The 27,271-nt window shown below is 34.9% G+C and overlaps 23 non-coding genes across 23 annotated transcripts; all 23 read right to left on the reverse strand.

Annotated features, from left to right (window-relative positions):
* Window positions 1-1,184: 1,184 nt before the first annotated feature.
* TRNAR-CCU (transfer RNA arginine (anticodon CCU)) lies at window positions 1,185-1,257 on the reverse strand. The gene has a single exon. It is a non-coding gene; the product is annotated as a tRNA-Arg (tRNA).
* A 922-nt stretch (window positions 1,258-2,179) lies between these two features.
* On the reverse strand, window positions 2,180-2,252 carry TRNAR-CCU (transfer RNA arginine (anticodon CCU)). Its single transcript has one exon. It is a non-coding gene; the product is annotated as a tRNA-Arg (tRNA).
* An 894-nt stretch (window positions 2,253-3,146) lies between these two features.
* Window positions 3,147-3,219, reverse strand: TRNAR-CCU (transfer RNA arginine (anticodon CCU)). The gene has a single exon. It is a non-coding gene; the product is annotated as a tRNA-Arg (tRNA).
* A 999-nt stretch (window positions 3,220-4,218) lies between these two features.
* TRNAR-CCU (transfer RNA arginine (anticodon CCU)) lies at window positions 4,219-4,291 on the reverse strand. Its single transcript has one exon. It is a non-coding gene; the product is annotated as a tRNA-Arg (tRNA).
* An 896-nt stretch (window positions 4,292-5,187) lies between these two features.
* On the reverse strand, window positions 5,188-5,260 carry TRNAR-CCU (transfer RNA arginine (anticodon CCU)). Its single transcript has one exon. It is a non-coding gene; the product is annotated as a tRNA-Arg (tRNA).
* Window positions 5,261-6,191: 931 nt separating this feature from the next.
* Window positions 6,192-6,264, reverse strand: TRNAR-CCU (transfer RNA arginine (anticodon CCU)). Its single transcript has one exon. It is a non-coding gene; the product is annotated as a tRNA-Arg (tRNA).
* Window positions 6,265-7,136: 872 nt separating this feature from the next.
* Window positions 7,137-7,209, reverse strand: TRNAR-CCU (transfer RNA arginine (anticodon CCU)). Its single transcript has one exon. It is a non-coding gene; the product is annotated as a tRNA-Arg (tRNA).
* An 886-nt stretch (window positions 7,210-8,095) lies between these two features.
* On the reverse strand, window positions 8,096-8,168 carry TRNAR-CCU (transfer RNA arginine (anticodon CCU)). The gene has a single exon. It is a non-coding gene; the product is annotated as a tRNA-Arg (tRNA).
* Window positions 8,169-10,019: 1,851 nt separating this feature from the next.
* Window positions 10,020-10,092, reverse strand: TRNAR-CCU (transfer RNA arginine (anticodon CCU)). The gene has a single exon. It is a non-coding gene; the product is annotated as a tRNA-Arg (tRNA).
* An 850-nt stretch (window positions 10,093-10,942) lies between these two features.
* Window positions 10,943-11,015, reverse strand: TRNAR-CCU (transfer RNA arginine (anticodon CCU)). Its single transcript has one exon. It is a non-coding gene; the product is annotated as a tRNA-Arg (tRNA).
* Window positions 11,016-13,812: 2,797 nt separating this feature from the next.
* Window positions 13,813-13,885, reverse strand: TRNAR-CCU (transfer RNA arginine (anticodon CCU)). Its single transcript has one exon. It is a non-coding gene; the product is annotated as a tRNA-Arg (tRNA).
* A 1,835-nt stretch (window positions 13,886-15,720) lies between these two features.
* TRNAR-UCU (transfer RNA arginine (anticodon UCU)) lies at window positions 15,721-15,793 on the reverse strand. Its single transcript has one exon. It is a non-coding gene; the product is annotated as a tRNA-Arg (tRNA).
* Window positions 15,794-16,681: 888 nt separating this feature from the next.
* Window positions 16,682-16,754, reverse strand: TRNAW-CCA (transfer RNA tryptophan (anticodon CCA)). The gene has a single exon. It is a non-coding gene; the product is annotated as a tRNA-Trp (tRNA).
* An 862-nt stretch (window positions 16,755-17,616) lies between these two features.
* Window positions 17,617-17,689, reverse strand: TRNAR-CCU (transfer RNA arginine (anticodon CCU)). Its single transcript has one exon. It is a non-coding gene; the product is annotated as a tRNA-Arg (tRNA).
* An 862-nt stretch (window positions 17,690-18,551) lies between these two features.
* Window positions 18,552-18,624, reverse strand: TRNAR-CCU (transfer RNA arginine (anticodon CCU)). Its single transcript has one exon. It is a non-coding gene; the product is annotated as a tRNA-Arg (tRNA).
* Window positions 18,625-19,521: 897 nt separating this feature from the next.
* Window positions 19,522-19,594, reverse strand: TRNAR-CCU (transfer RNA arginine (anticodon CCU)). Its single transcript has one exon. It is a non-coding gene; the product is annotated as a tRNA-Arg (tRNA).
* An 890-nt stretch (window positions 19,595-20,484) lies between these two features.
* On the reverse strand, window positions 20,485-20,557 carry TRNAR-UCU (transfer RNA arginine (anticodon UCU)). The gene has a single exon. It is a non-coding gene; the product is annotated as a tRNA-Arg (tRNA).
* Window positions 20,558-21,457: 900 nt separating this feature from the next.
* Window positions 21,458-21,530, reverse strand: TRNAW-CCA (transfer RNA tryptophan (anticodon CCA)). The gene has a single exon. It is a non-coding gene; the product is annotated as a tRNA-Trp (tRNA).
* Window positions 21,531-22,392: 862 nt separating this feature from the next.
* Window positions 22,393-22,465, reverse strand: TRNAR-CCU (transfer RNA arginine (anticodon CCU)). Its single transcript has one exon. It is a non-coding gene; the product is annotated as a tRNA-Arg (tRNA).
* An 890-nt stretch (window positions 22,466-23,355) lies between these two features.
* Window positions 23,356-23,428, reverse strand: TRNAR-CCU (transfer RNA arginine (anticodon CCU)). Its single transcript has one exon. It is a non-coding gene; the product is annotated as a tRNA-Arg (tRNA).
* An 873-nt stretch (window positions 23,429-24,301) lies between these two features.
* Window positions 24,302-24,374, reverse strand: TRNAR-CCU (transfer RNA arginine (anticodon CCU)). The gene has a single exon. It is a non-coding gene; the product is annotated as a tRNA-Arg (tRNA).
* Window positions 24,375-25,264: 890 nt separating this feature from the next.
* TRNAR-CCU (transfer RNA arginine (anticodon CCU)) lies at window positions 25,265-25,337 on the reverse strand. Its single transcript has one exon. It is a non-coding gene; the product is annotated as a tRNA-Arg (tRNA).
* An 895-nt stretch (window positions 25,338-26,232) lies between these two features.
* On the reverse strand, window positions 26,233-26,305 carry TRNAR-CCU (transfer RNA arginine (anticodon CCU)). The gene has a single exon. It is a non-coding gene; the product is annotated as a tRNA-Arg (tRNA).
* Window positions 26,306-27,271: the final 966 nt, after the last annotated feature.

The following is a 27,271-nucleotide window of genomic DNA, read 5'->3' on the forward strand; positions in this document are numbered from 1 at the left end:
AATGATGAGCAACAAAGGATCATGCATGCCAGATGGCACTTGAATAAGCTTTTCACAGTGATAGAAAAGTAAACAAAAAACCCACAACAATGTTATAATAAATGTCATTTTTAGCTTCTGTGGTCATGTTTTTGCAATCTAAACACTACAAGACTGTTGTACAGTTGAAGCAAGGATAAAGTATCAACTCTAGTGATGACACAGCTGCTTTAATGAGTTCCACCAAAGATGGGACTTGAACCCACAATCCCTGGCTTAGGAGGCCAGTGCCTTATCCATTAGGCCACTGGGGATTACTGACTTTCTCAATCAAGACTGATAGGTTTTTAATAGTCAATTATTTATTTTTGAGAAAAAGTGAAGCTGTTTACTGTGTTCTTTGCATTACCAAGTCCAGCAAGAAATGTGCTGGTACTATCCAGAGCTGTCAGTATGGATTATCATGCTCTATTGCAAAAAAACTATTTGATGCAACTGCTTTACCAACAGTGTGTTAATCTTTTCAATTGCTGTTTTGTTGGCTGACTGAAGGAAGATATGCAGTGCATTTGAACCAAAGCAGATGTGTGCTGACAACTTAAATTTACAATCATATTTGTGTTTTTTCTTTCTTTCTTTCTTTCTTTCTTTCTTTCTTTCTTTCTTTCTTTCTTTCTTTCTTTCTTTCTTTCTTTCTTTCTTCCATCCTTTGTAATATCATATTAAATATTAAGGTAGAAGATTATAATCAATGACTAATGACATAAGAAAAAGGAAAAAAAACTGTAAACAAAACTGCTTCAGGTGAGACTTGAATTCACAACATTGACATTGCTCTACAGATACTGTCTTATAAGTACCACGCGCTGTCCAATTGCACCACTGGAGCACTTTGCAGCATAAAACAGTTATGCTAGATGTGGATTTTATTCAATACAATCAGTACAGTCATAAGAATTTAAAAAGAAAATCATTTTTGGTGATGAATGATGAGCAACAAAGGATCATGCAGGCCAGATGGCACTTGAATAAGCTTTCCACAGTGATTGAAAAGTAAACAAAAAAACCACAACAATGTTATAATAAATGTAATTTTTAGCTTCTGAGGTCATGTTTTTGCAATCTAAACACTACAAGACTGTTGTACAGTTGAAGCAAGGATAAAATATCAACTCTAGTGACGACACAGCTGCTTTAATGAGTTCCACCCCAGATGGGACTTGAACCCACAATCCCTGGCTTAGGAGGCCAGTGCCTTATCCATTAGGCCACTGGGGCTTACTGACTTTCTCATTCAAGACTGATAGGTTTTTAATAGTCAATTATTTATTTTTGAGAAAAAGTGAAGCTGTTTACTGTGTTCTTTGCATTACCAAGTCCAGCAAGAAATGTGCTGGTACTATCCAGAGCTGTCAGTATGGATTATCATGCTATATTGCAAAAAATCTATTTGATGCAACTGCTTTACCAACAGTGTGTTAATCTTTTCAATTGCTGTTTTGTTGGCTGACTGAAGGAAGATATGCAGTGCATTTGAACCAAAGCAGATGTGTGCTGACAACTTAAATTCACAATCATATTTGTGTTCTTTCTTTCTTTATTTCTTTCTTTCTTTCTTTCTTTCTTTCTTTCTTTTTTTTCTTTCTTTCTTTCTTTCTTTCTTTCTTTCTTTCTTTCTTTCTTTCTTTCTTTCTTCCATCCTTTGTAATATTATATTAAATATTAAGGTAGAAGATTATAATCAATGACTAATGACATAAGAAAAAGGAAAAAAAAAACTGTAAACAAAACTGCTTCAGGTGAGACTTGAATTCACAACATTGACATTGCTCAACAGATACTGTCTTATAAGTACCACGCGCTGTCCAATTGCACCACTGGAGCACTTTGCAGCATAAAACAGTTATGCTAGATGTGGATTTTATTCAATACAATCAGTACAGTCATAAGAATTTAAAAAGAAAATCATTTTTGGTGATGAATGATGAGCAACAAAGGATCATGCAGGCCAGATGGCACTTGAATAAGCTTTCCACAGTGATAGAAAAGTAAACAAAAAACCCACAACAATGTTATAATAAATGTCATTTTTCGCTTCTGTGGTCATGTTTTTGCAATCTAAACACTACAAGACTGTTATACAGTTGAAGCAAGGATAAAATATCAACTCTAGTGACGACACAGCTGCTTTAATGAGTTCCACCGCAGATGGGACTTGAACCCACAATCCCTGGCTTAGGAGGCCAGTGCCTTATCCATTAGGCCACTGGGGCTTACTGACTTTCTCATTCAAGACTGATAGGTTTTTAATAGTCAATTATTTATTTTTGAGAAAAAGTGAAGCTGTTTACTGTGTTCTTTGCATTACCAAGTCCAGCAAGAAATGTGCTGGTACTATCCAGAGCTGTCAGTATGGATTATCATGCTATATTGCAAAAAATCTATTTGATGCAACTGCTTTACCAACAGTGTGTTAATCTTTTCAATTGCTGTTTTGTTGGCTGACTGAAGGAAGATATGCAGTGCATTTGAACCAAAGCAGATGTGTGCTGACAACTTAAATTCACAATCATATTTGTGTTTTTTCTTTCTTTCTTTCTTTCTTTCTTTCTTTCTTTCTTTCTTTCTTTCTTTCTTTCTTTCTTTCTTTCTTTCTTTCTTTCTTCCATCCTTTGTAATATCATATTAAATATTAAGGTAGAAGATTATAATCAATGACTAATGACATAAGAAAAAGGAAAAAAACTGTAAACAAAACTGCTTCAGGTGAGACTTGAATTCACAACCTTGACATTGCTCAACAGATACTGTCTTATAAGTACCACGCGCTGTCCAATTGCACCACTGGAGCACTGTGCAGCATAAAACAGTTATGCTAGATGTGGATTTTATTCAATACAATCAGTACAGTCATAAGAATTTAAAAAGAAAATCATTTTTGGTGATGAATGATGAGCAACAAAGGATCATGCATGCCAGATGGCACTTGAATAAGCTTTCCACAGTGATAGAAAAGTAAACAAAAAAACCACAACAATGTTATAATAAATGTCATTTTTAGCTTCTGTGGTCATGTTTTTGCAATCTAAACACTACAAGACTGTTGTACAGTTGAAGCAAGGATAAAGTATCAACTCTAGTGATGACACAGCTGCTTTAATGAGTTCCACCCCAGATGGGACTTGAACCCACAATCCCTGGCTTAGGAGGCCAGTGCCTTATCCATTAGGCCACTGGGGCTTACTGACTTTCTCATTCAAGACTGATAGGTTTTTAATAGTCAATTATTTATTTTTGAGAAAAAGTGAAGCTGTTTACTGTGTTCTTTGCATTACCAAGTCCAGCAAGAAATGTGCTGGTACTATCCAGAGCTGTCAGTATGGATTATCATTCTATATTGCAAAAAATCTATTTGATGCAACTGCTTTACCAACAGTGTGTTAATCTTTTCAATTGCTGTTTTGTTGGCTGACTGAAGGAAGATATGCAGTGCATTTGAACCAAAGCAGATGTGTGCTGACAACTTAAATTCACAATCATATTTGTGTTCTTTCTTTCTTTCTTTCTTTCTTTCTTTCTTTCTTTCTTTCTTTCTTTCTTTCTTTCTTTCTTTCTTTCTTTCTTTTTTTTCTTTCTTTCTTTCTTTCTTTCTTTCTTTCTTTCTTTCTTTCTCTCTTTCTTTCTTTCTTTCTTTCTTTCTTTCTTTCTTTCTTTCTTTCTTTCTTTCTTTCTTTCTTCCATCCTTTGTAATATCATATTAAATATTAAGGTAGAAGATTATAATCAATGACTAATGACATAAGAAAAAGGAAAAAAACTGTAAACAAAACTGCTTCAGGTGAGACTTGAATTCACAACCTTGACATTGCTCAACAGATACTGTCTTATAAGTACCACACGCTGTCCAGTTGCACCACTGGAGCACTGTGCAGCATAAAACAGTTATGCTAGATGTGGATTTTATTCAATACAATCAGTACAGTCATAAGAATTTAAAAAGAAAATCATTTTTGGTGATGAATGATGAGCAACAAAGGATCATGCATGCCAGATGGCACTTGAATAAGCTTTTCACAGTGATAGAAAAGTAAACAAAAAACCCACAACAATGTTATAATAAATGTCATATTTCGCTTTTGTGGTCATGTTTTTGCAATCTAAACACTACAAGACTGTTGTACAGTTGAAGCAAGGATAAAGTATCAACTCTAGTGACGACACAGCTGCTTTAATGAGTTCCACCCCAGATGGGACTTGAACCCACAATCCCTGGCTTAGGAGGCCAGTGCCTTATCCATTAGGCCACTGGGGCTTACTGACTTTCTCATTCAAGACTGATAGGTTTTTAATAGTCAATTATTTATTTTTGAGAAAAAGTGAAGCTGTTTACTGTGTTCTTTGCATTACCAAGTCCAGCAAGAAATGTGCTGGTACTATCCAGAGCTGTCAGTATGGATTATCATGCTCTATTGCAAAAAAACTATTTGATGCAACTGCTTTACCAACAGTGTGTTAATCTTTTCAATTGCTGTTTTGTTGGCTGACTGAAGGAAGATATGCAGTGCATTTGAACCAAAGCAGATGTGTGCTGACAACTTAAATTTACAATCATATTTGTGTTTTTTCTTTCTTTCTTTCTTTCTTTCTTTCTTTCTTTCTTTCTTTCTTTCTTTCTTTCTTTCTTTCTTTCTTTCTTTCTTTCTTCCATCCTTTGTAATATTATATTAAATATTAAGGTAGAAGATTATAATCAATGACTAATGACATAAGAAAAAGGAAAAAAAAACTGTAAACAAAACTGCTTCAGGTGAGACTTGAATTCACAACATTGACATTGCTCAACAGATACTGTCTTATAAGTACCACGCGCTGTCCAATTGCACCACTGGAGCACTTTGCAGCATAAAACAGTTATGCTAGATGTGGATTTTATTCAATACAATCAGTACAGTCATAAGAATTTAAAAAGAAAATCATTTTTGGTGATGAATGATGAGCAACAAAGGATCATGCAGGCCAGATGGCACTTGAATAAGCTTTCCACAGTGATAGAAAAGTAAACAAAAAAACCACAACAATGTTATAATAAATGTCATTTTTAGCTTCTGTGGTCATGTTTTTGCAATCTAAACACTACAAGACTGTTATACAGTTGAAGCAAGGATAAAATATCAACTCTAGTGACGACACAGCTGCTTTAATGAGTTCCACCCCAGATGGGACTTGAACCCACAATCCCTGGCTTAGGAGGCCAGTGCCTTATCCATTAGGCCACTGGGGCTTACCGACTTTCTCATTCAAGACTGATAGGTTTTTAATAGTCAATTATTTATTTTTGAGAAAAAGTGAAGCTGTTTACTGTGTTCTTTGCATTACCAAGTCCAGCAAGAAATGTGCTGGTACTATCCAGAGCTGTCAGTATGGATTATCATGCTATATTGCAAAAAATCTATTTGATGCAACTGCTTTACCAACAGTGTGTTAATCTTTTCAATTGCTGTTTTGTTGGCTGACTGAAGGAAGATATGCAGTGCATTTGAACCAAAGCAGATGTGTGCTGACAACTTAAATTCACAATCATATTTGTGTTCTTTCTTTCTTTCTTTCTTTCTTTCTTTCTTTCTTTCTTTCTTTCTTTCTTTCTTTCTTTCTTTTTCTTTCTTTCTTTCTTTCTTTCTTTCTTTCTTTCTTTCTTTCTTTCTTTCTTCCATCCTTTGTAATATTATATTAAATATTAAGGTAGAAGATTATAATCAATGACTAATGACATAAGAAAAAGGAAAAAAAAAACTGTAAACAAAACTGCTTCAGGTGAGACTTGAATTCACAACATTGACATTGCTCAACAGATACTGTCTTATAAGTACCACGCGCTGTCCAATTGCACCACTGGAGCACTTTGCAGCATAAAACAGTTATGCTAGATGTGGATTTTATTCAATACAATCAGTACAGTCATAAGAATTTAAAAAGAAAATCATTTTTGGTGATGAATGATGAGCAACAAAGGATCATGCAGGCCAGATGGCACTTGAATAAGCTTTCCACAGTGATAGAAAAGTAAACAAAAAACCCACAACAATGTTATAATAAATGTCATTTTTCGCTTCTGTGGTCATGTTTTTGCAATCTAAACACTACAAGACTGTTATACAGTTGAAGCAAGGATAAAATATCAACTCTAGTGACGACACAGCTGCTTTAATGAGTTCCACCGCAGATGGGACTTGAACCCACAATCCCTGGCTTAGGAGGCCAGTGCCTTATCCATTAGGCCACTGGGGCTTACTGACTTTCTCATTCAAGACTGATAGGTTTTTAATAGTCAATTATTTATTTTTGAGAAAAAGTGAAGCTGTTTACTGTGTTCTTTGCATTACCAAGTCCAGCAAGAAATGTGCTGGTACTATCCAGAGCTGTCAGTATGGATTATCATGCTATATTGCAAAAAATCTATTTGATGCAACTGCTTTACCAACAGTGTGTTAATCTTTTCAATTGCTGTTTTGTTGGCTCACTGAAGGAAGATATGCAGTGCATTTGAACCAAAGCAGATGTGTGCTGACAACTTAAATTCACAATCATATTTGTGTTTTTTTTCTTTCTTTCTTTCTTTCTTTCTTTCTTTCTTTCTTTCTTTCTTTCTTTCTTTCTTTCATCCTTTGTAATATCATATTAAATATTAAGGTAGAAGATTATAATCAATGACTAATGACATAAGAAAAAGGAAAAAAACTGTAAACAAAACTGCTTCAGGTGAGACTTGAATTCACAACCTTGACATTGCTCAACAGATACTGTCTTATAAGTACCACGCGCTGTCCAATTGCACCACTGGAGCACTTTGCAGTATAAAACAGTTATGCTAGATGTGGATTTTATTCAATACAATCAGTACAGTCATAAGAATTTAAAAAGAAAATCATTTTTGGTGATGAATGATGAGCAACAAAGGATCATGCATGCCAGATGGCACTTGAATAAGCTTTCCACAGTGATAGAAAAGTAAACAAAAAAACCACAACAATGTTATAATAAATGTCATTTTTAGCTTCTGTGGTCATGTTTTTGCAAGCTAAACACTACAAGACTGTTGTACAGTTGAAGCAAGGATAACATATCAACTCTAGTGACGACACAGCTGCTTTAATGAGTTCCACCCCAGATGGGACTTGAACCCACAATCCCTGGCTTAGGAGGCCAGTGCCTTATCCATTAGGCCACTGGGGCTTACTGACTTTCTCATTCAAGACTGATGGGTTTTTAATAGTCAATTATTTATTTTTGAGAAAAAGTGAAGCTGTTTACTGTGTTCTTTGCATTACCAAGTCCAGCAAGAAATGTGCTGGTACTATCCAGAGCTGTCAGTATGGATTATCATGCTATATTGCAAAAAATCTATTTGATGCAACTGCTTTACCAACAGTGTGTTAATCTTTTCAATTGCTGTTTTGTTGGCTGACTGAAGGAAGATATGCAGTGCATTTGAACCAAAGCAGATGTGTGCTGACAACTTAAATTTACAATCATATTTGTGTTTTTTCTTTCTTTCTTTCTTTCTTTCTTTCTTTCTTTCTTTCTTTCTTTCTTTCTTTCTTTCTTTCTTTCTTTCTTTCATCCTTTGTAATATCATATTAAATATTAAGGTAGAAGATTATAATCAATGACTAATGACATAAGAAAAAGGAAAAAAACTGTAAACAAAACTGCTTCAGGTGAGACTTGAATTCACAACCTTGACATTGCTCAACAGATACTGTCTTATAAGTACCACGCACTGTCCAATTGCACCACTGGAGCACTGTGCAGCATAAAACAGTTATGCTAGATGTGGATTTTATTCAATACAATCAGTACAGTCATAAGAATTTAAAAAGAAAATCATTTTTGGTGATGAATGATGAGCAACAAAGGATCATGCATGCCAGATGGCACTTGAATAAGCTTTTCACAGTGATAGAAAAGTAAACAAAAAACCCACAACAATGTTATAATAAATGTCATTTTTCGCTTCTGTGGTCATGTTTTTGCAATCTAAACACTACAAGACTGTTGTACAGTTGAAGCAAGGATAAAGTATCAACTCTAGTGACAACACAGCTGCTTTAATGAGTTCCACCCCAGATGGGACTTGAACCCACAATACCTGGCTTAGGAGGCCAGTGCCTTATCCATTAGGCCACTGGAGCTTACTGACTTTCTCATTCAAGACTGATATGTTTTTAATAGTCAATTATTTATTTTTGAGAAAAAGTGAAGCTGTTTACTGTGTTCTTTGCATTACCAAGTCCAGCAAGATATGTGCTGGTACTATCCAGAGCTGTCAGTATGGATTATCATGCTCTATTGCAAAAAAACTATTTGATGCAACTGCTTTACCAACAGTGTGTTAATCTTTTCAATTGCTGTTTTGTTGGCTGACTGAAGGAAGATATGCAGTGCATTTGAACCAAAGCAGATGTGTGCTGACAACTTAAATTTACAATCATATTTGAGTTTTTTCTTTCTTTCTTTCTTTCTTTCTTTCTTTCTTTCTTTCTTTCTTTCTTTCTTTCTTTCTTTCTTTCTTTCTTTCTTTCTTTCTTTCTTCCATCCTTTGTAATATCATATTAAATATTAAGGTAGAAGATTATAATCAATGACTAATGACATAAGAAAAAGGAAAAAAACTGTAAACAAAACTGCTTCAGGTGAGACTTGAATTCACAACCTTGACATTGCTCAACAGATACTGTCTTATAAGTACCACGCGCTGTCCAATTGCACCACTGGAGCACTTTGCAGCATAAAACAGTTATGCTAGATGTGGATTTTATTCAATACAATCAGTACAGTCATAAGAATTTAAAAAGAAAATCATTTTTGGTGATGAATGATGAGCAACAAAGGATCATGCAGGCCAGATGGCACTTGAATAAGCTTTCCACAGTGATAGAAAAGTAAACAAAAAAACCACAACAATGTTATAATAAATGTCATTTTTAGCTTCTGTTGTCAAGTTTTTGCAATCTAAACACTACAAGACTGTTGTACAGTTGAAACAAGGATAAAATATCAACTCTAGTGACGACACAGCTGCTTTAATGAGTTCCACCCCAGATGGGACTTGAACCCACAATCCCTGGCTTAGAAGGCCAGGGCCTTAGCCATTAGGCCACTGGGTCTTACTGACTTTCTCATTCAAGACTGATAGGTTTTTAATAGTCAATTATTTATTTTTGAGAAAAAGTGAAGCTGTTTACTGTGTTCTTTGCATTACCAAGTCCAGCAAGAAATGTGCTGGTACTATCCAGAGCTGTCAGTATGGATTATCATGCTATATTGCAAAAAATCTATTTGATGCAACTGCTTTACCAACAGTGTGTTAATCTTTTCAATTGCTGTTTTGTTGGCTCACTGAAGGAAGATATGCAGTGCATTTGAACCAAAGCAGATGTGTGCTGACAACTTAAATTCACAATCATATTTGTGTTTTTTTTCTTTCTTTCTTTCTTTCTTTCTTTCTTTCTTTCTTTCTTTCTTTCTTTCTTTCTTTCTTTCATCCTTTGTAATATCATATTAAATATTAAGGTAGAAGATTATAATCAATGACTAATGACATAAGAAAAAGGAAAAAAACTGTAAACAAAACTGCTTCAGGTGAGACTTGAATTCACAACCTTGACATTGCTCAACAGATACTGTCTTATAAGTACCACGCGCTGTCCAATTGCACCACTGGAGCACTTTGCAGTATAAAACAGTTATGCTAGATGTGGATTTTATTCAATACAATCAGTACAGTCATAAGAATTTAAAAAGAAAATCATTTTTGGTGATGAATGATGAGCAACAAAGGATCATGCATGCCAGATGGCACTTGAATAAGCTTTTCACAGTGATAGAAAAGTAAACAAACAAACCACAACAATGTTATAATATATGTCATTTTTAGCTTCTGTGGTCATGTTTTTGCAATCTAAACACTACAAGACTGTTGTACAGTTGAAGCAAGGATAACATATCAACTCTAGTGACGACACAGCTGCTTTAATGAGTTCCACCCCAGATGGGACTTGAACCCACAATCCCTGGCTTAGGAGGCCAGTGCCTTATCCATTAGGCCACTGGGGCTTACTGACTTTCTCATTCAAGACTGATGGGTTTTTAATAGTCAATTATTTATTTTTGAGAAAAAGTGAAGCTGTTTACTGTGTTCTTTGCATTACCAAGTCCAGCAAGAAATGTGCTGGTACTATCCAGAGCTGTCAGTATGGATTATCATGCTATATTGCAAAAAATCTATTTGATGCAACTGCTTTACCAACAGTGTGTTAATCTTTTCAATTGCTGTTTTGTTGGCTGACTGAAGGAAGATATGCAGTGCATTTGAACCAAAGCAGATGTGTGCTGACATCTTAAATTTACAATCATATTTGTGTTTTTTCTTTCTTTCTTTCTTTCTTTCTTTCTTTCTTTCTTTCATCCTTTGTAATATCATATTAAATATTAAGGTAGAAGATTATAATCAATGACTAATGACCTAAGAAAAAGGAAAAAAACTGTAAACAAAACTGCTTCAGGTGAGACTTGAATTCACAACCTTGACATTGCTCAACAGATACTGTCTTATAAGTACCACGCACTGTCCAATTGCACCACTGGAGCACTGTGCAGCATAAAACAGTTATGCTAGATGTGGATTTTATTCAATACAATCAGTACAGTCATAAGAATTTAAAAAGAAAATCATTTTTGGTGATGAATGATGAGCAACAAAGGATCATGCATGCCAGATGGCACTTGAATAAGCTTTTCACAGTGATAGAAAAGTAAACAAAAAACCCACAACAATGTTATAATAAATGTCATTTTTCGCTTCTGTGGTCATGTTTTTGCAATCTAAACACTACAAGACTGTTGTACAGTTGAAGCAAGGATAAAATATCAACTCTAGTGACAACACAGCTGCTTTAAGGAGTTCCACCCCAGATGGGACTTGAACCCACAATACCTGGCTTAGGAGGCCAGTGCCTTATCCATTAGGCCACTGGAGCTTACTGACTTTCTCATTCAAGACTGATATGTTTTTAATAGTCAATTATTTATTTTTGAGAAAAAGTGAAGCTGTTTACTGTGTTCTTTGCATTACCAAGTCCAGCAAGAAATGTGCTGGTACTATCCAGAGCTGTCAGTATGGATTATCATGCTCTATTGCAAAAAAACTATTTGATGCAACTGCTTTACCAACAGTGTGTTAATCTTTTCAATTGCTGTTTTGTTGGCTGACTGAAGGAAGATATGCAGTGCATTTGAACCAAAGCAGATGTGTGCTGACAACTTAAATTTACAATCATATTTGAGTTTTTTCTTTCTTTCTTTCTTTCTTTCTTTCTTTCTTTCTTTCTTTCTTTCTTTCTTTCTTTCTTTCTTCCATCCTTTGTAATATCATATTAAATATTAAGGTAGAAGATTATAATCAATGACTAATGACATAAGAAAAAGGAAAAAAACTGTAAACAAAACTGCTTCAGGTGAGACTTGAATTCACAACCTTGACATTGCTCAACAGATACTGTCTTATAAGTACCACGCGCTGTCCAATTGCACCACTGGAGCACTTTGCAGCATAAAATAGTTATGCTAGATGTGGATTTTATTCAATACAATCAGTACAGTCATAAGAATTTAAAAAGAAAATCATTTTTGGTGATGAATGATGAGCAACAAAGGATCATGCAGGCCAGATGGCACTTGAATAAGCTTTCCACAGTGATAGAAAAGTAAACAAAAAAACCACAACAATGTTATAATAAATGTCATTTTTAGCTTCTGTGGTCAAGTTTTTGCAATCTAAACACTACAAGACTGTTGTACAGTTGAAACAAGGATAAAATATCAACTCTAGTGACGACACAGCTGCTTTAATGAGTTCAACCCCAGATGGGACTTGAACCCACAATCCCTGGCTTAGGAAGCCAGGGCCTTAGCCATTAGGCCACTGGGTCTTACTGATTTTCTCATTCAAGACTGATAGGTTTTTAATAGTCAATTATTTATTTTTGAGAAAAAGTGAAGCTGTTTACTGTGTTCTTTGCATTACCAAGTCCAGCAAGAAATGTGCTGGTACTATCCAGAGCTGTCAGTATGGATTATCATGCTATATTGCAAAAAATCTGTTTGATGCAACTGCTTTACCAACAGTGTGTTAATCTTTTCAATTGCTGTTTTGTTGGCTGACTGAAGGAAGATATGCAGTGCATTTGAACCAAAGCAGATGTGTGCTGACAACTTAAATTCACAATCATATTTGTGTTTTTTTTTTCTTTCTTTCTTTCTTTCTTTCTTTCTTTCTTTCTTTCTTTCTTTCTTTCTTTCTTTCTTTCATTCTTTCTTCCATCCTTTGTAATATCATATTAAATATTAAGGTAGAAGATTATAATCAATGACTAATGACATAAGAAAAAGGAAAAAAACTGTAAACAAAACTGCTTCAGGTGAGACTTGAATTCACAACCTTGACATTGCTCAACAGATACTGTCTTATAAGTACCACGCGCTGTCCAATTGCACCACTGGAGCACTGTGCAGCATAAAACAATTATGCTAGATGTGGATTTTATTCAATACAATCAGTACAGTCATAAGAATTTAAAAAGAAAATCATTTTTGGTGATGAATGATGAGCAACAAAGGATCATGCATGCCAGATGGCACTTGAATAAGCTTTCCACAGTGATAGAAAAGTAAACAAAAAAACCACAACAATGTTATAATAAATGTCATTTTTAGCTTCTGTGGTCATGTTTTTGCAATCTAAACACTACAAGACTGTTGTACAGTTGAAGCAAGGATAAAGTATCAACTCTAGTGACGACACAGCTGCTTTAATGAGTTCCACCCCAGATGGGACTTGAACCCACAATCCCTGGCTTAGGAGGCCAGTGCGTTATCCATTAGACCACTGGGGCTTACTGACTTTCTCATTCAAGACTGATATGTTTTTAATAGTCAATTATTTATTTTTGAGAAAAAGTGAAGCTGTTTACTGTGTTCTTTGCATTACCAAGTCCAGCAAGAAATGTGCTGGTACTATCCAGAGCTGTCAGTATGGATTATCATGCTCTATTGCAAAAAAACTATTTGATGCAACTGCTTTACCAACAGTGTGTTAATCTTTTCAATTGCTGTTTTGTTGGCTGACTGAAGGAAGATATGCAGTGCATTTGAACCAAAGCAGATGTGTGCTGACAACTTAAATTTACAATCATATTTGTGTTTTTTCTTTCTTTCTTTCTTTCTTTCTTTCTTTCTTTCTTTCTTTCTTTCTTTCTTTCTTTCTTTCTTTCTTTCCATCCTTTGTAATATCATATTAAATATTAAGGTAGAAGATTATAATCAATGACTAATGACATAAGAAAAAGGAAAAAAACTGTAAACAAAACTGCTTCAGGTGAGACTTGAATTCACAACCTTGACATTGCTCAACAGATACTGTCTTATAAGTACCACGCGCTGTCCAATTGCACCACTGGAGCACTGTGCAGCATAAAACAGTTATGCTAGATGTGGATTTTATTCAATACAATCAGTACAGTCATAAGAATTTAAAAAGAAAATCATTTTTGGTGATGAATGATGAGCAACAAAGGATCATGCATGCCAGATGGCACTTGAATAAGCTTTTCACAGTGATAGAAAAGTAAACAAAAAACCCACAACAATGTTATAATAAATGTCATATTTCGCTTTTGTGGTCATGTTTTTGCAATCTAAACACTACAAGACTGTTGTACAGTTGAAGCAAGGATAAAGTATCAACTCTAGTGACGACACAGCTGCTTTAATGAGTTCCACCCCAGATGGGACTTGAACCCACAATCCCTGGCTTAGGAGGCCAGTGCCTTATCCATTAGGCCACTGGGGCTTACTGACTTTCTCATTCAAGACTGATAGGTTTTTAATAGTCAATTATTTATTTTTGAGAAAAAGTGAAGCTGTTTACTGTGTTCTTTGCATTACCAAGTCCAGCAAGAAATGTGCTGGTACTATCCAGAGCTGTCAGTATGGATTATCATGCTCTATTGCAAAAAAACTATTTGATGCAACTGCTTTACCAACAGTGTGTTAATCTTTTCAATTGCTGTTTTGTTGGCTGACTGAAGGAAGATATGCAGTGCATTTGAACCAAAGCAGATGTGTGCTGACAACTTAAATTCACAATCATATTTGTGTTTTTTCTTTCTTTCTTTCTTTCTTTCTTTCTTTCTTTCTTTCTTTCTTTCTTTCTTTCTTTCTTTCTTTCTTCCATCCTTTGTAATATATTAAATATTAAGGTAGAAGATTATAATCAATGACTAATGACATAAGAAAAAGGAAAAAAACTGTAAACAAAACTGCTTCAGGTGAGACTTGAATTCACAACCTTGACATTGCTCAACAGATACTGTCTTATAAGTAACACACGCTGTCCAATTGCACCACTGGAGCACTTTGCAGCATAAAACAGTTATGCTAGATGTGGATTTTATTCAATACAATCAGTACAGTCATAAGAATTTAAAAAGAAAATCATTTTTTGGTGATGAATGATGAGCAACAAAGGATCATGCATGCCAGATGGCACTTGAATATGCTTTCCACAGTGATAGAAAAGTAAACAAAAAACCCACAACAATGTTATAATAAATGTCATTTTTAGCTTCTGTGGTCATGTTTTTGCAATCTAAACACTACAAGACTGTTGTACAGTTGAAGCAAGGATAAAATATTAACTCTAGTGACGACACAGCTGCTTTAATGAGTTCTACCCCAGATGGGACTTGAACCCACAATCCCTGGTTTAGGAGGCCAGTGCCTTATCCAAAGGGCCACTGGGGCTTACTTACTTTCTCCTTCAAAACTGATAGGTTTTTAATAGTCAATTATTTATTTTTGAGAAAAAGTGAAGCTGTTTACTGTGTTCTTTGCATTACCAAGTCCAGCATGAAATGTGCTGGTACTATCCAGAGCTGCCAGTATGGATTATCATGCTCTATTGCAAAAAATCAAATTGATGCAACTGCTTTACCTACAGTATGTTAATCTTTTCCATTGTTGTTTTGTTGGCTGACTGAAGGAAGATATGCAGTGCATTTGAACCAAAGCAGATGTGTGCTGACAACTTAAATTCACAATCATGTTTGTGTTTTTTCTTTCTTTCTTTCTTTCTTTCTTTCTTTCTTTCTTTCTTTCTTTCTTTCTTTCTTTCTTTCTTTCTTCCATCCTTTGTAATATCATATTAAATATTAAGGTAGAAGATTATAATCAATGACTAATGACATAAGAAAAAGGAAAAAAACTGTAAACTAAACTGCTTCAGGTGAGGCTTGAATTCACAACCTTGATATTGCTCAACAGATACTGTCTTATAAGTACCACGCTCTGACCAATTGCACCACTGGAGCACTTTGCAGCATAAAACAGTTATGCTAGATGTGGATTTTATTCAATACAATCAGTACAGTGATAAGAATTTAAAAATTTAATCATTTTTGGTGATGAATGATGAGCAACAAAGGATCATGCATGCCAGATGGCACTTGAATAAGCTTTCCACAGTGATAGAAAAGTAAAAAAAAAATCCACAACAATGTTATAATAAATATCATTTTTAGCTTCTGTGGTTATGTTTTTGCAATCTAAACACTACAAGACTGTTGTACAGTTGAAGCAAGGATAAAATATCAACTCTAGTGACGACACAGCTGCTTTAATGAGTTCCACCCCAGATGGGACTTGAACCCACAATCCCTTGCTTAGAAGGCCAGTGCCTTATCCATTAGGCCACTGGGGCTCACTGACTTTCTCATTCTAGACTGATAGGTTTTTAATAGTCAATTATTTATTTTTGAGAAAAAGTGAAGCTGTTTACTGTGTTCTTTGCATTACCAAGTCCAGCAAGAAATGTGCTGGTACTACCCAGAGCTGTCAGTATGGATTATCATGCTCTATTGCAAAAAAACTATTTGATGCAACTGCTTTACCAACAGTGTGTTAATCTTTTCAATTGCTGTTTTGTTGGCTGACTGAAGGAAGATATGCAGTGCATTTGAACCAAAGCAGATGTGTGCTGACAACTTAAAATCACAATCATATTTGTGTTTTTTTTCTTTCTTTCTTTCTTTCTTTCTTTCTTTCTTTCTTTCTTTCTTTCTTTCTTTCTTTCTTTCTTTCTTTCTTTCATCTTTTGTAATATCATATTAAATATTAAGGTAGAAGATTATAATCAATGACTAATGACATAAGAAAAAGGAAAAAAACTGTAAACAAAACTGCTTCAGGTGAGACTTGAATTCACAACCTTGACATTGCTCAACAGATACTGTCTTATAAGTACCACGCGCTGTCCAATTGCACCACTGGAGCACTGTGCAGCATAAAACAGTTATGCTAGATGTGGATTTTATTCAATACAATCAGTACAGTCATAAGAATTTAAAAAGAAAATCATTTTTGGTGATGAATGATGAGCAACAAAGGATCATGCATGCAAGATGGCACTTGAATAAGCTTTTCACAGTGATAGAAAAGTAAACAAAAAACCAACAACAATGTTATAATAAATGTCATTTTTCACTTCTGTGGTCATGTTTTTGCAATCTAAACACTACAAGACTGTTGTACAGTTGAAGCAAGGATAAAGTATCAACTCTAGTGACAACACAGCTGCTTTAATGAGTTACACCCCAGATGAGACTTGAACCCACAATCCCTGGCTTTGGAGGCCAGTGCCTTATCCATTAGGCCACTGGGGCTTACTGAATTTCTCATTCAAGACTGATATGTTTTTAATAGTCAATTATTTATTTTTGAGAAAAAGTGAAGCTGTTTACTGTGTTCTTTGCATTACCAAGTCCAGCAAGAAATGTGCTGGTACTATCCAGAGCTGTCAGTATGGATTATCATGCTCTATTGCAAAAAAACTATTTGATGCAACTGCTTTACCAACAGTGTGTTAATCTTTTCAATTGCTGTTTTGTTGGCTGACTGAAGGAAGATATGCAGTGCATTTGAACCAAAGCAGATGTGTGCTGACAACTTAAATTTACAATTATATTTGTGTTTTTTCTTTCTTTCTTTCTTTCTTTCTTTCTTTCTTTCTTTCTTTCTTTCTTCCATCCTTTGTAATATCATATTAAATATTAAGGTAGAAGATTATAATCAATGACTAATGACATAAGAAAAAGGAAAAAAACTGTAAACAAAACTGCTTCAGGTGAGACTTGAATCCACAACCTTGACATTGCTCAACAGATACTGTCTTATAAGTACCACGCGCTGTCCAATTGCACCACTGGAGCACTGTGCAGCATAAAACAGTTATGCTAGATGTGGATTTTATTCAATACAATCAGTACAGTCATAAGAATTTAAAAAGAAAATCATTTTTGGTGATGAATGATGAGCAACAAAGGATCATGCAGGCCAGATGGCACTTGAATAAGCTTTCCACAGTGATAGAAAAGTAAACAAAAAAACCACAACAATGTTATAATAAATGTCATTTTTAGCTTCTGTGGTCATGTTTTTGCAATCTAAACACTACAAGACTGTTGTACAGTTGAAACAAGGATAAAATATCAACTCTAGTGACGACACAGCTGCTTTAATGAGTTCCACCCCAGGTGGGACTTGAACCCACAATCCCTGGCTTAGGAGGCCAGTGCCTTAGCCATTAGGCCACTGGTGCTTACTGACTTTCTCATTTAAGACTGATAGGTTTTTAATAGTCAATTATTTATTTTTGAGAAAAAGTGAAGCTGTTTACTGTGTTCTTTGCATTACCAAGTCCAGCAAGAAATGTGCTGGTACTATCCAGAGCTGTCAGTATGGATTATCATGCTCTATTGCAAAAAATCTATTTGATGCAACTGCTTTACCAACAGTGTGTTAATCTTTTCAATTGCTGTTTTGTTGGCTCACTGAAGGAAGATATGCAGTGCATTTGAACCAAAGCAGATGTGTGCTGACAACTTAAATTCACAATCATATTTGTGTTTTTTCTTTCTTTCTTTCTTTCTTTCTTTCTTTCTTTCTTTCATTCTTTCTTCCATCCTTTGTAATATCATATTAAATATTAAGGTAGAAGATTATAATCAATGACTAATGACATAAGAAAAAGGAAAAAAACTGTAAACAAAACTGCTTCAGGTGAGACTTGAATTCACAACCTTGACATTGCTCAACAGATACTGTCTTATTAGTACCACGCGCTGTCCAATTGCACCACTGGAGCACTGTGCAGCATAAAACAGTTATGCTAGATGTGGATTTTATTCAATACAATCAGTACAGTCATAAGAATTTAAAAAGAAAATCATTTTTGGTGATGAATGATGAGCAACAAAGGATCATGCATGCCAGATGGCACTTGAATAAGCTTTCCACAGTGATAGAAAAGTAAACAAAAAAAACACAACAATGTTATAATAAACGTAATTTTTAGCTTCTGTGGTCATGTTTTTGCAATCTAAACACTACAATACTGTTGTACAGTTGAAGCAAGGATAAAGTATCAACTCTAGTGACGTCACAGCTGCTTTAATGAGTTCCACCCCAGATGGGACTTGAACCCACAATCCCTGGCTTAGGAGGCCAGTGCCTTATCCATTAGGCCACTGGGGCTTACTGACTTTCTCATTCAAGACTGATATGTTTTTAATAGTCAATTATTTATTTTTGAGAAAAAGTGAAGCTGTTTACTGTGTTCTTTGCATTACCAAGTCCAGCAAGAAATGTGCTGGTACTATCCAGAGCTGTCAGTATGGATTATCATGCTCTATTGCAAAAAAACTATTTGATGCAACTGCTTTACCAACAGTGTGTTAATCTTTTCAATTGCTGTTTTGTTGGCTGACTGAAGGAAGATATGCAGTGCATTTAAACCAAAGCAGATGTGTGCTGACAACTTAAATTTACAATCATATTTGTGTTTTTTCTTTCTTTCTTTCTTTCTTTCTTTCTTTCTTTCTTTCTTTCTTTCTTTCTTTCTTTCTTTCTTTCTTTCTTTCTTTCTTTCTTCCATCCTTTGTAATATCATATTAAATATTAAGGTAGAAGATTATAATCAATGACTAATGACATAAGAAAAAGGAAAAAAACTGTAAACAAAACTGCTTCAGGTGAGACTTGAATTCACAACCTTGACATTGCTCAACAGATACTGTCTTATAAGTACCACGCGCTGTCCAATTGCACCACTGGAGCACTTTGCAGCATAAAACAGTTATGCTAGATGTGGATTTTATTCAATACAATCAGTACAGTCATAAGAATTTAAAAAAAAAACATTTTTGGTGATGAATGATGAGCAACAAAGGATCATGCATGCCAGATGGCACTTGAATAAGCTTTCCACAGTGATAGAAAAGTAAACAAAAAAACCACAACAATGTTATAATAAATGTCATTTTTAGCTTCTGTGGTCATGTTTTTGCAATCTAAACACTACAAGACTGTTGTACAGTTGAAGTAAGGATACAATATAAACTCTAGTGACGACACAGCTGCTTTAATGAGTTCCACCCCAGATGGGACTTGAACCCACAATCCCTGGCTTAGGAGGCCAGTGCCTTATCCATTAGGCCACTGGGGCTTACTGACTTTCTCATTCAAGACTGATAGGTTTTTAATAGTCAATTATTTATTTTTGAGAAAAAGTGAAGCTGTTTACTGTGTTCTTTGCATTACCAAGTCCAGCAAGAAATGTGCTGGTACTATCCAGAGCTGCCAGTATGGATTATCATGCTCTATTGCAAAAAATCAAATTGATGCAACTGCTTTACCTACAGTATGTTAATCTTTTCCATTGTTGTTTTGTTGGCTGACTGAAGGAAGATATGCAGTGCATTTGAACCAAAGCAGATGTGTGCTGACAACTTAAATTCACAATCATGTTTGTGTTTTTTCTTTCTTTCTTTCTTTCTTTCTTTCTTTCTTTCTTTCTTTCTTTCTTTCTTTCTTTCTTTCTTTCTTTCTTTCTTCCATCCTTTGTAATATCATATTAAATATTAAGGTAGAAGATTATAATCAATGACTAATGACATAAGAAAAAGGAAAAAAACTGTAAACTAAACTGCTTCAGGTGAGGCTTGAATTCACAACCTTGATATTGCTCAACAGATACTGTCTTATAAGTACCACGCTCTGACCAATTGCACCACTGGAGCACTTTGCAGCATAAAACAGTTATGCTAGATGTGGATTTTATTCAATACAATCAGTACAGTGATAAGAATTTAAAAATTTAATCATTTTTGGTGATGAATGATGAGCAACAAAGGATCATGCATGCCAGATGGCACTTGAATAAGCTTTCCACAGTGATAGAAAAGTAAAAAAAAAATCCACAACAATGTTATAATAAATATCATTTTTAGCTTCTGTGGTTATGTTTTTGCAATCTAAACACTACAAGACTGTTGTACAGTTGAAGCAAGGATAAAATATCAACTCTAGTGACGACACAGCTGCTTTAATGAGTTCCACCCCAGATGGGACTTGAACCCACAATCCCTTGCTTAGAAGGCCAGTGCCTTATCCATTAGGCCACTGGGGCTCACTGACTTTCTCATTCTAGACTGATAGGTTTTTAATAGTCAATTATTTATTTTTGAGAAAAAGTGAAGCTGTTTACTGTGTTCTTTGCATTACCAAGTCCAGCAAGAAATGTGCTGGTACTACCCAGAGCTGTCAGTATGGATTATCATGCTCTATTGCAAAAAAACTATTTGATGCAACTGCTTTACCAACAGTGTGTTAATCTTTTCAATTGCTGTTTTGTTGGCTGACTGAAGGAAGATATGCAGTGCATTTGAACCAAAGCAGATGTGTGCTGACAACTTAAAATCACAATCATATTTGTGTTTTTTTTCTTTCTTTCTTTCTTTCTTTCTTTCTTTCTTTCTTTCTTTCTTTCTTTCTTTCTTTCTTTCTTTCTTTCTTTCTTTCTTTCTTTCATCTTTTGTAATATCATATTAAATATTAAGGTAGAAGATTATAATCAATGACTAATGACATAAGAAAAAGGAAAAAAACTGTAAACAAAACTGCTTCAGGTGAGACTTGAATTCACAACCTTGACATTGCTCAACAGATACTGTCTTATAAGTACCACGCGCTGTCCAATTGCACCACTGGAGCACTGTGCAGCATAAAACAGTTATGCTAGATGTGGATTTTATTCAATACAATCAGTACAGTCATAAGAATTTAAAAAGAAAATCATTTTTGGTGATGAATGATGAGCAACAAAGGATCATGCATGCAAGATGGCACTTGAATAAGCTTTTCACAGTGATAGAAAAGTAAACAAAAAACCAACAACAATGTTATAATAAATGTCATTTTTCACTTCTGTGGTCATGTTTTTGCAATCTAAACACTACAAGACTGTTGTACAGTTGAAGCAAGGATAAAGTATCAACTCTAGTGACAACACAGCTGCTTTAATGAGTTACACCCCAGATGAGACTTGAACCCACAATCCCTGGCTTTGGAGGCCAGTGCCTTATCCATTAGGCCACTGGGGCTTACTGAATTTCTCATTCAAGACTGATATGTTTTTAATAGTCAATTATTTATTTTTGAGAAAAAGTGAAGCTGTTTACTGTGTTCTTTGCATTACCAAGTCCAGCAAGAAATGTGCTGGTACTATCCAGAGCTGTCAGTATGGATTATCATGCTCTATTGCAAAAAAACTATTTGATGCAACTGCTTTACCAACAGTGTGTTAATCTTTTCAATTGCTGTTTTGTTGGCTGACTGAAGGAAGATATGCAGTGCATTTGAACCAAAGCAGATGTGTGCTGACAACTTAAATTTACAATTATATTTGTGTTTTTTCTTTCTTTCTTTCTTTCTTTCTTTCTTTCTTTCTTTCTTTCTTTCTTCCATCCTTTGTAATATCATATTAAATATTAAGGTAGAAGATTATAATCAATGACTAATGACATAAGAAAAAGGAAAAAAACTGTAAACAAAACTGCTTCAGGTGAGACTTGAATCCACAACCTTGACATTGCTCAACAGATACTGTCTTATAAGTACCACGCGCTGTCCAATTGCACCACTGGAGCACTGTGCAGCATAAAACAGTTATGCTAGATGTGGATTTTATTCAATACAATCAGTACAGTCATAAGAATTTAAAAAGAAAATCATTTTTGGTGATGAATGATGAGCAACAAAGGATCATGCAGGCCAGATGGCACTTGAATAAGCTTTCCACAGTGATAGAAAAGTAAACAAAAAAACCACAACAATGTTATAATAAATGTCATTTTTAGCTTCTGTGGTCATGTTTTTGCAATCTAAACACTACAAGACTGTTGTACAGTTGAAACAAGGATAAAATATCAACTCTAGTGACGACACAGCTGCTTTAATGAGTTCCACCCCAGGTGGGACTTGAACCCACAATCCCTGGCTTAGGAGGCCAGTGCCTTAGCCATTAGGCCACTGGTGCTTACTGACTTTCTCATTCAAGACTGATAGGTTTTTAATAGTCAATTATTTATTTTTGAGAAAAAGTGAAGCTGTTTACTGTGTTCTTTGCATTACCAAGTCCAGCAAGAAATGTGCTGGTACTATCCAGAGCTGTCAGTATGGATTATCATGCTCTATTGCAAAAAATCTATTTGATGCAACTGCTTTACCAACAGTGTGTTAATCTTTTCAATTGCTGTTTTGTTGGCTCACTGAAGGAAGATATGCAGTGCATTTGAACCAAAGCAGATGTGTGCTGACAACTTAAATTCACAATCATATTTGTGTTTTTTCTTTCTTTCTTTCTTTCTTTCTTTCTTTCTTTCTTTCTTTCTTTCTTTCTTTCTTTCTTTCTTTCATTCTTTCTTCCATCCTTTGTAATATCATATTAAATATTAAGGTAGAAGATTATAATCAATGACTAATGACATAAGAAAAAGGAAAAAAACTGTAAACAAAACTGCTTCAGGTGAGACTTGAATTCACAACCTTGACATTGCTCAACAGATACTGTCTTATTAGTACCACGCGCTGTCCAATTGCACCACTGGAGCACTGTGCAGCATAAAACAGTTATGCTAGATGTGGATTTTATTCAATACAATCAGTACAGTCATAAGAATTTAAAAAGAAAATCATTTTTGGTGATGAATGATGAGCAACAAAGGATCATGCATGCCAGATGGCACTTGAATAAGCTTTCCACAGTGATAGAAAAGTAAACAAAAAAAACACAACAATGTTATAATAAATGTAATTTTTAGCTTCTGTGGTCATGTTTTTGCAATCTAAACACTACAATACTGTTGTACAGTTGAAGCAAGGATAAAGTATCAACTCTAGTGACGTCACAGCTGCTTTAATGAGTTCCACCCCAGATGGGACTTGAACCCACAATCCCTGGCTTAGGAGGCCAGTGCCTTATCCATTAGGCCACTGGGGCTTACTGACTTTCTCATTCAAGACTGATATGTTTTTAATAGTCAATTATTTATTTTTGAGAAAAAGTGAAGCTGTTTACTGTGTTCTTTGCATTACCAAGTCCAGCAAGAAATGTGCTGGTACTATCCAGAGCTGTCAGTATGGATTATCATGCTCTATTGCAAAAAAACTATTTGATGCAACTGCTTTACCAACAGTGTGTTAATCTTTTCAATTGCTGTTTTGTTGGCTGACTGAAGGAAGATATGCAGTGCATTTGAACCAAAGCAGATGTGTGCTGACAACTTAAATTTACAATCATATTTGTGTTTTTTCTTTCTTTCTTTCTTTCTTTCTTTCTTTCTTTCTTTCTTTCTTTCTTTCTTTCTTTCTTCCATCCTTTGTAATATCATATTAAATATTAAGGTAGAAGATTATAATCAATGACTAATGACATAAGAAAAAGGAAAAAAACTGTAAACAAAACTGCTTCAGGTGAGACTTGAATTCACAACCTTGACATTGCTCAACAGATACTGTCTTATAAGTACCACGCGCTGTCCAATTGCACCACTGGAGCACTTTGCAGCATAAAACAGTTATGCTAGATGTGGATTTTATTCAATACAATCAGTACAGTCATAAGAATTTAAAAAAAAAACATTTTTGGTGATGAATGATGAGCAACAAAGGATCATGCATGCCAGATGGCACTTGAATAAGCTTTCCACAGTGATAGAAAAGTAAACAAAAAAACCACAACAATGTTATAATAAATGTCATTTTTAGCTTCTGTGGTCATGTTTTTGCAATCTAAACACTACAAGACTGTTGTACAGTTGAAGTAAGGATACAATATAAACTCTAGTGACGACACAGCTGCTTTAATGAGTTCCACCCCAGATGGGACTTGAACCCACAATCCCTGGCTTAGGAGGCCAGTGCCTTATCCATTAGGCCACTGGGGCTTACTGACTTTCTCATTCAAGACTGATAGGTTTTTAATAGTCAATTATTTATTTTTGAGAAAAAGTGAAGCTGTTTACTGTGTTCTTTGCATTACCAAGTCCAGCAAGAAATGTGCTGGTACTATCCAGAGCTGTCAGTATGGATTATCATGCTCTATTGCAAAAAAACTATTTGATGCAACTGCTTTACCAACAGTGTGTTAATCTTTTCAATTGCTGTTTTGTTGGCTGACTGTAGGAAGATATGCAGTGCATTTGAACCAAAGCAGATGTGTGCTGACAACTTAAATTTACAATCATATTTGAGTTTTTTCTTTCTTTCTTTCTTTCTTTCTTTCTTTCTTTCTTTCTTTCTTTCTTTCTTTCTTTCTTTCTTTCTTTCTTTTTTCCATCCTTTGTAATATCATATTAAATATTAAGGTAGAAGATTATAATCAATGACTAATGACATAAGAAAAAGGAAAAAAACTGTAAACAAAACTGCTTCAGGTGAGACTTGAATTCACAACCTTGACATTGCTCAACAGATACTGTCTTATAAGTACCACGCGCTGTCCAATTGCACCACTGGAGCACTGTGCAGCATAAAACAGTTATGCTAGATATGGATTTTATTCAATACAATCAGTACAGTCATAAGAATTTAAAAAGAAAATCATTTTTGGTGATGAATGATGAGCAACAAAGGATCATGCATGCCAGATGGCACTTGAATAAGCTTTTCACAGTGATAGAAAAGTAAACAAAAAACCCACAACAATGTTATAATAAATGTCATTTTTCGCTTCTGTGGTCATGTTTTTGCAATCTAAACACTACAAGACTGTTGTACAGTTGAAGCAAGGATAAAGTATCAACTCTAGTGACAACACAGCTGCTTTAATGAGTTACACCCCAGATGGGACTTGAACCCACAATCCCTGGCTTAGGAGGCCAGTGCCTTATCCATTAGGCCACTGGGGCTTACTGACTTTCTCCTTCAAGACTGATATGTTTTTAATAGTCAATTATTTATTTTTGAGAAAAAGTGAAGCTGTTTACTGTGTTCTTTGCATTACCAAGTCCAGCAAGAAATGTGCTGGTACTATCCCGAGCTGTCAGTATGGATTATCATGCTCTATTGCAAAAAAACTATTTGATGCAACTGCTTTACCAACAGTGTGTTAATCTTTTCAATTGCTGTTTTGTTGGCTGACTGAAGGAAGATATGCAGTGCATTTGAACCAAAGCAGATGTGTGCTGACAACTTAAATTTACAATCATATTTGTGTTTTTTCTTTCTTTCTTTCTTTCTTTCTTTCTTTCTTTCTTTCTTTCTTTCTTTCTTTCTTTCTTTCTTTCTTTCTTTCTTTCTTCCATCCTTTGTAATATCATATTAAATATTAAGGTAGAAGATTATAATCAATGACTAATGACATAAGAAAAAGGAAAAAAAACTGTAAACAAAACTGCTTCAGGTGAGACTTGAATTCACAACCTTGACATTGCTCAACAGATACTGTCTTATAAGTACCACGCGCTGTCCAATTGCACCACTGGAGCACTTTGCAGCATAAAACAGTTATGCTAGATGTGGATTTTATTCAATACAATCAGTACAGTCATAAGAATTTAAAAAGAAAATCATTTTTGGTGATGAATGATGAGCAACAAAGGATCATGCAGGCCAGATGGCACTTGAATAAGCTTTCCACAGTGATAGAAAAGTAAACAAAAAAACCACAACAATGTTATAATAAATGTCATTTTTAGCTTCTGTGGTCATGTTTTTGCAATCTAAACACTACAAGACTGTTGTACAGTTGAAACAAGGATAAAATATCAACTCTAGTGACGACACAGCTGCTTTAATGAGTTCCACCCCAGGTGGGACTTGAACCCACAATCCCTGGCTTAGGAGGCCAGTGCCTTAGCCATTAGGCCACTGGGGCTTACTGACTTTCTTATTCAAGACTGATAGGTTTTTAATAGTCAATTATTTATTTTTGAGAAAAAGTGAAGCTGTTTACTGTGTTCTTTGCATTACCAAGTCCAGCAAGAAATGTGCTGGTACTATTCAGAGCTGTCAATATGGATTATCATGCTCTATTGCAAAAAAACTATTTGATGCAACTGCTTTACCAACAGTGTGTTAATCTTTTCAATTGCTGTTTTGTTGGCTGACTGAAGGAAGATATGCAGTGCATTTGAAACAAAGCAGATGTGTGCTGACAACTTAAATTCACAATCATGTTTGTGTTTTTTCTTTCTTTCTTTCTTTCTTTCTTTCTTTCTTTCTTTCTTTCTTTCTTTCTTTCTTTCTTTCTTTCTTCCATCCTTTGTAATATCATATTAAATATTAAGGTAGAAGATTATAATCAATGACTAATGACATAAGAAAATGGAAAAAAACTGTAAACAAAACTGCTTCAGGTGAGACTTGAGTTCACAACCTTGACATTGCTCAACAGATACTGTCTTATAAGTACCACACGCTGTCCAATTGCACCACTGGAGCACTGTGCAGCATAAAACAGTTATGCTAGATGTGGATTTTATTCAATACAATCAGTACAGTCATAAGAATTTAAAAAGAAAATCATTTTTGGTGATGAATGATGAGCAACAAAGGATCATGCATGCCAGATGGCACTTGAATAAGCTTTTCACAGTGATAGAAAAGTAAACAAAAAAAACACAACAATGTTATAATAAATGTAATTTTTAGCTTCTGTGGTCATGTTTTTGCACTACAAGACTGTTGTACAGTTGAAGCAACGATAAAATATCAACTCTAGTGACGACACAGCTGCTTTAATGAGTTCCACCCCAGATGAGACTTGAACCCACAATCCCTGGCTTAGGCGGCCAGTGCCTTATCCATTAGGCCACTGGGGCTTACTGACTTTCTCAATCAA

The sequence above is a fragment of the Pseudophryne corroboree genome, unplaced genomic scaffold, assembly GCF_028390025.1.
Source record: "Pseudophryne corroboree isolate aPseCor3 unplaced genomic scaffold, aPseCor3.hap2 scaffold_129, whole genome shotgun sequence".
In the NCBI taxonomy this organism is placed as follows: Eukaryota; Metazoa; Chordata; class Amphibia; order Anura; family Myobatrachidae; genus Pseudophryne; species Pseudophryne corroboree.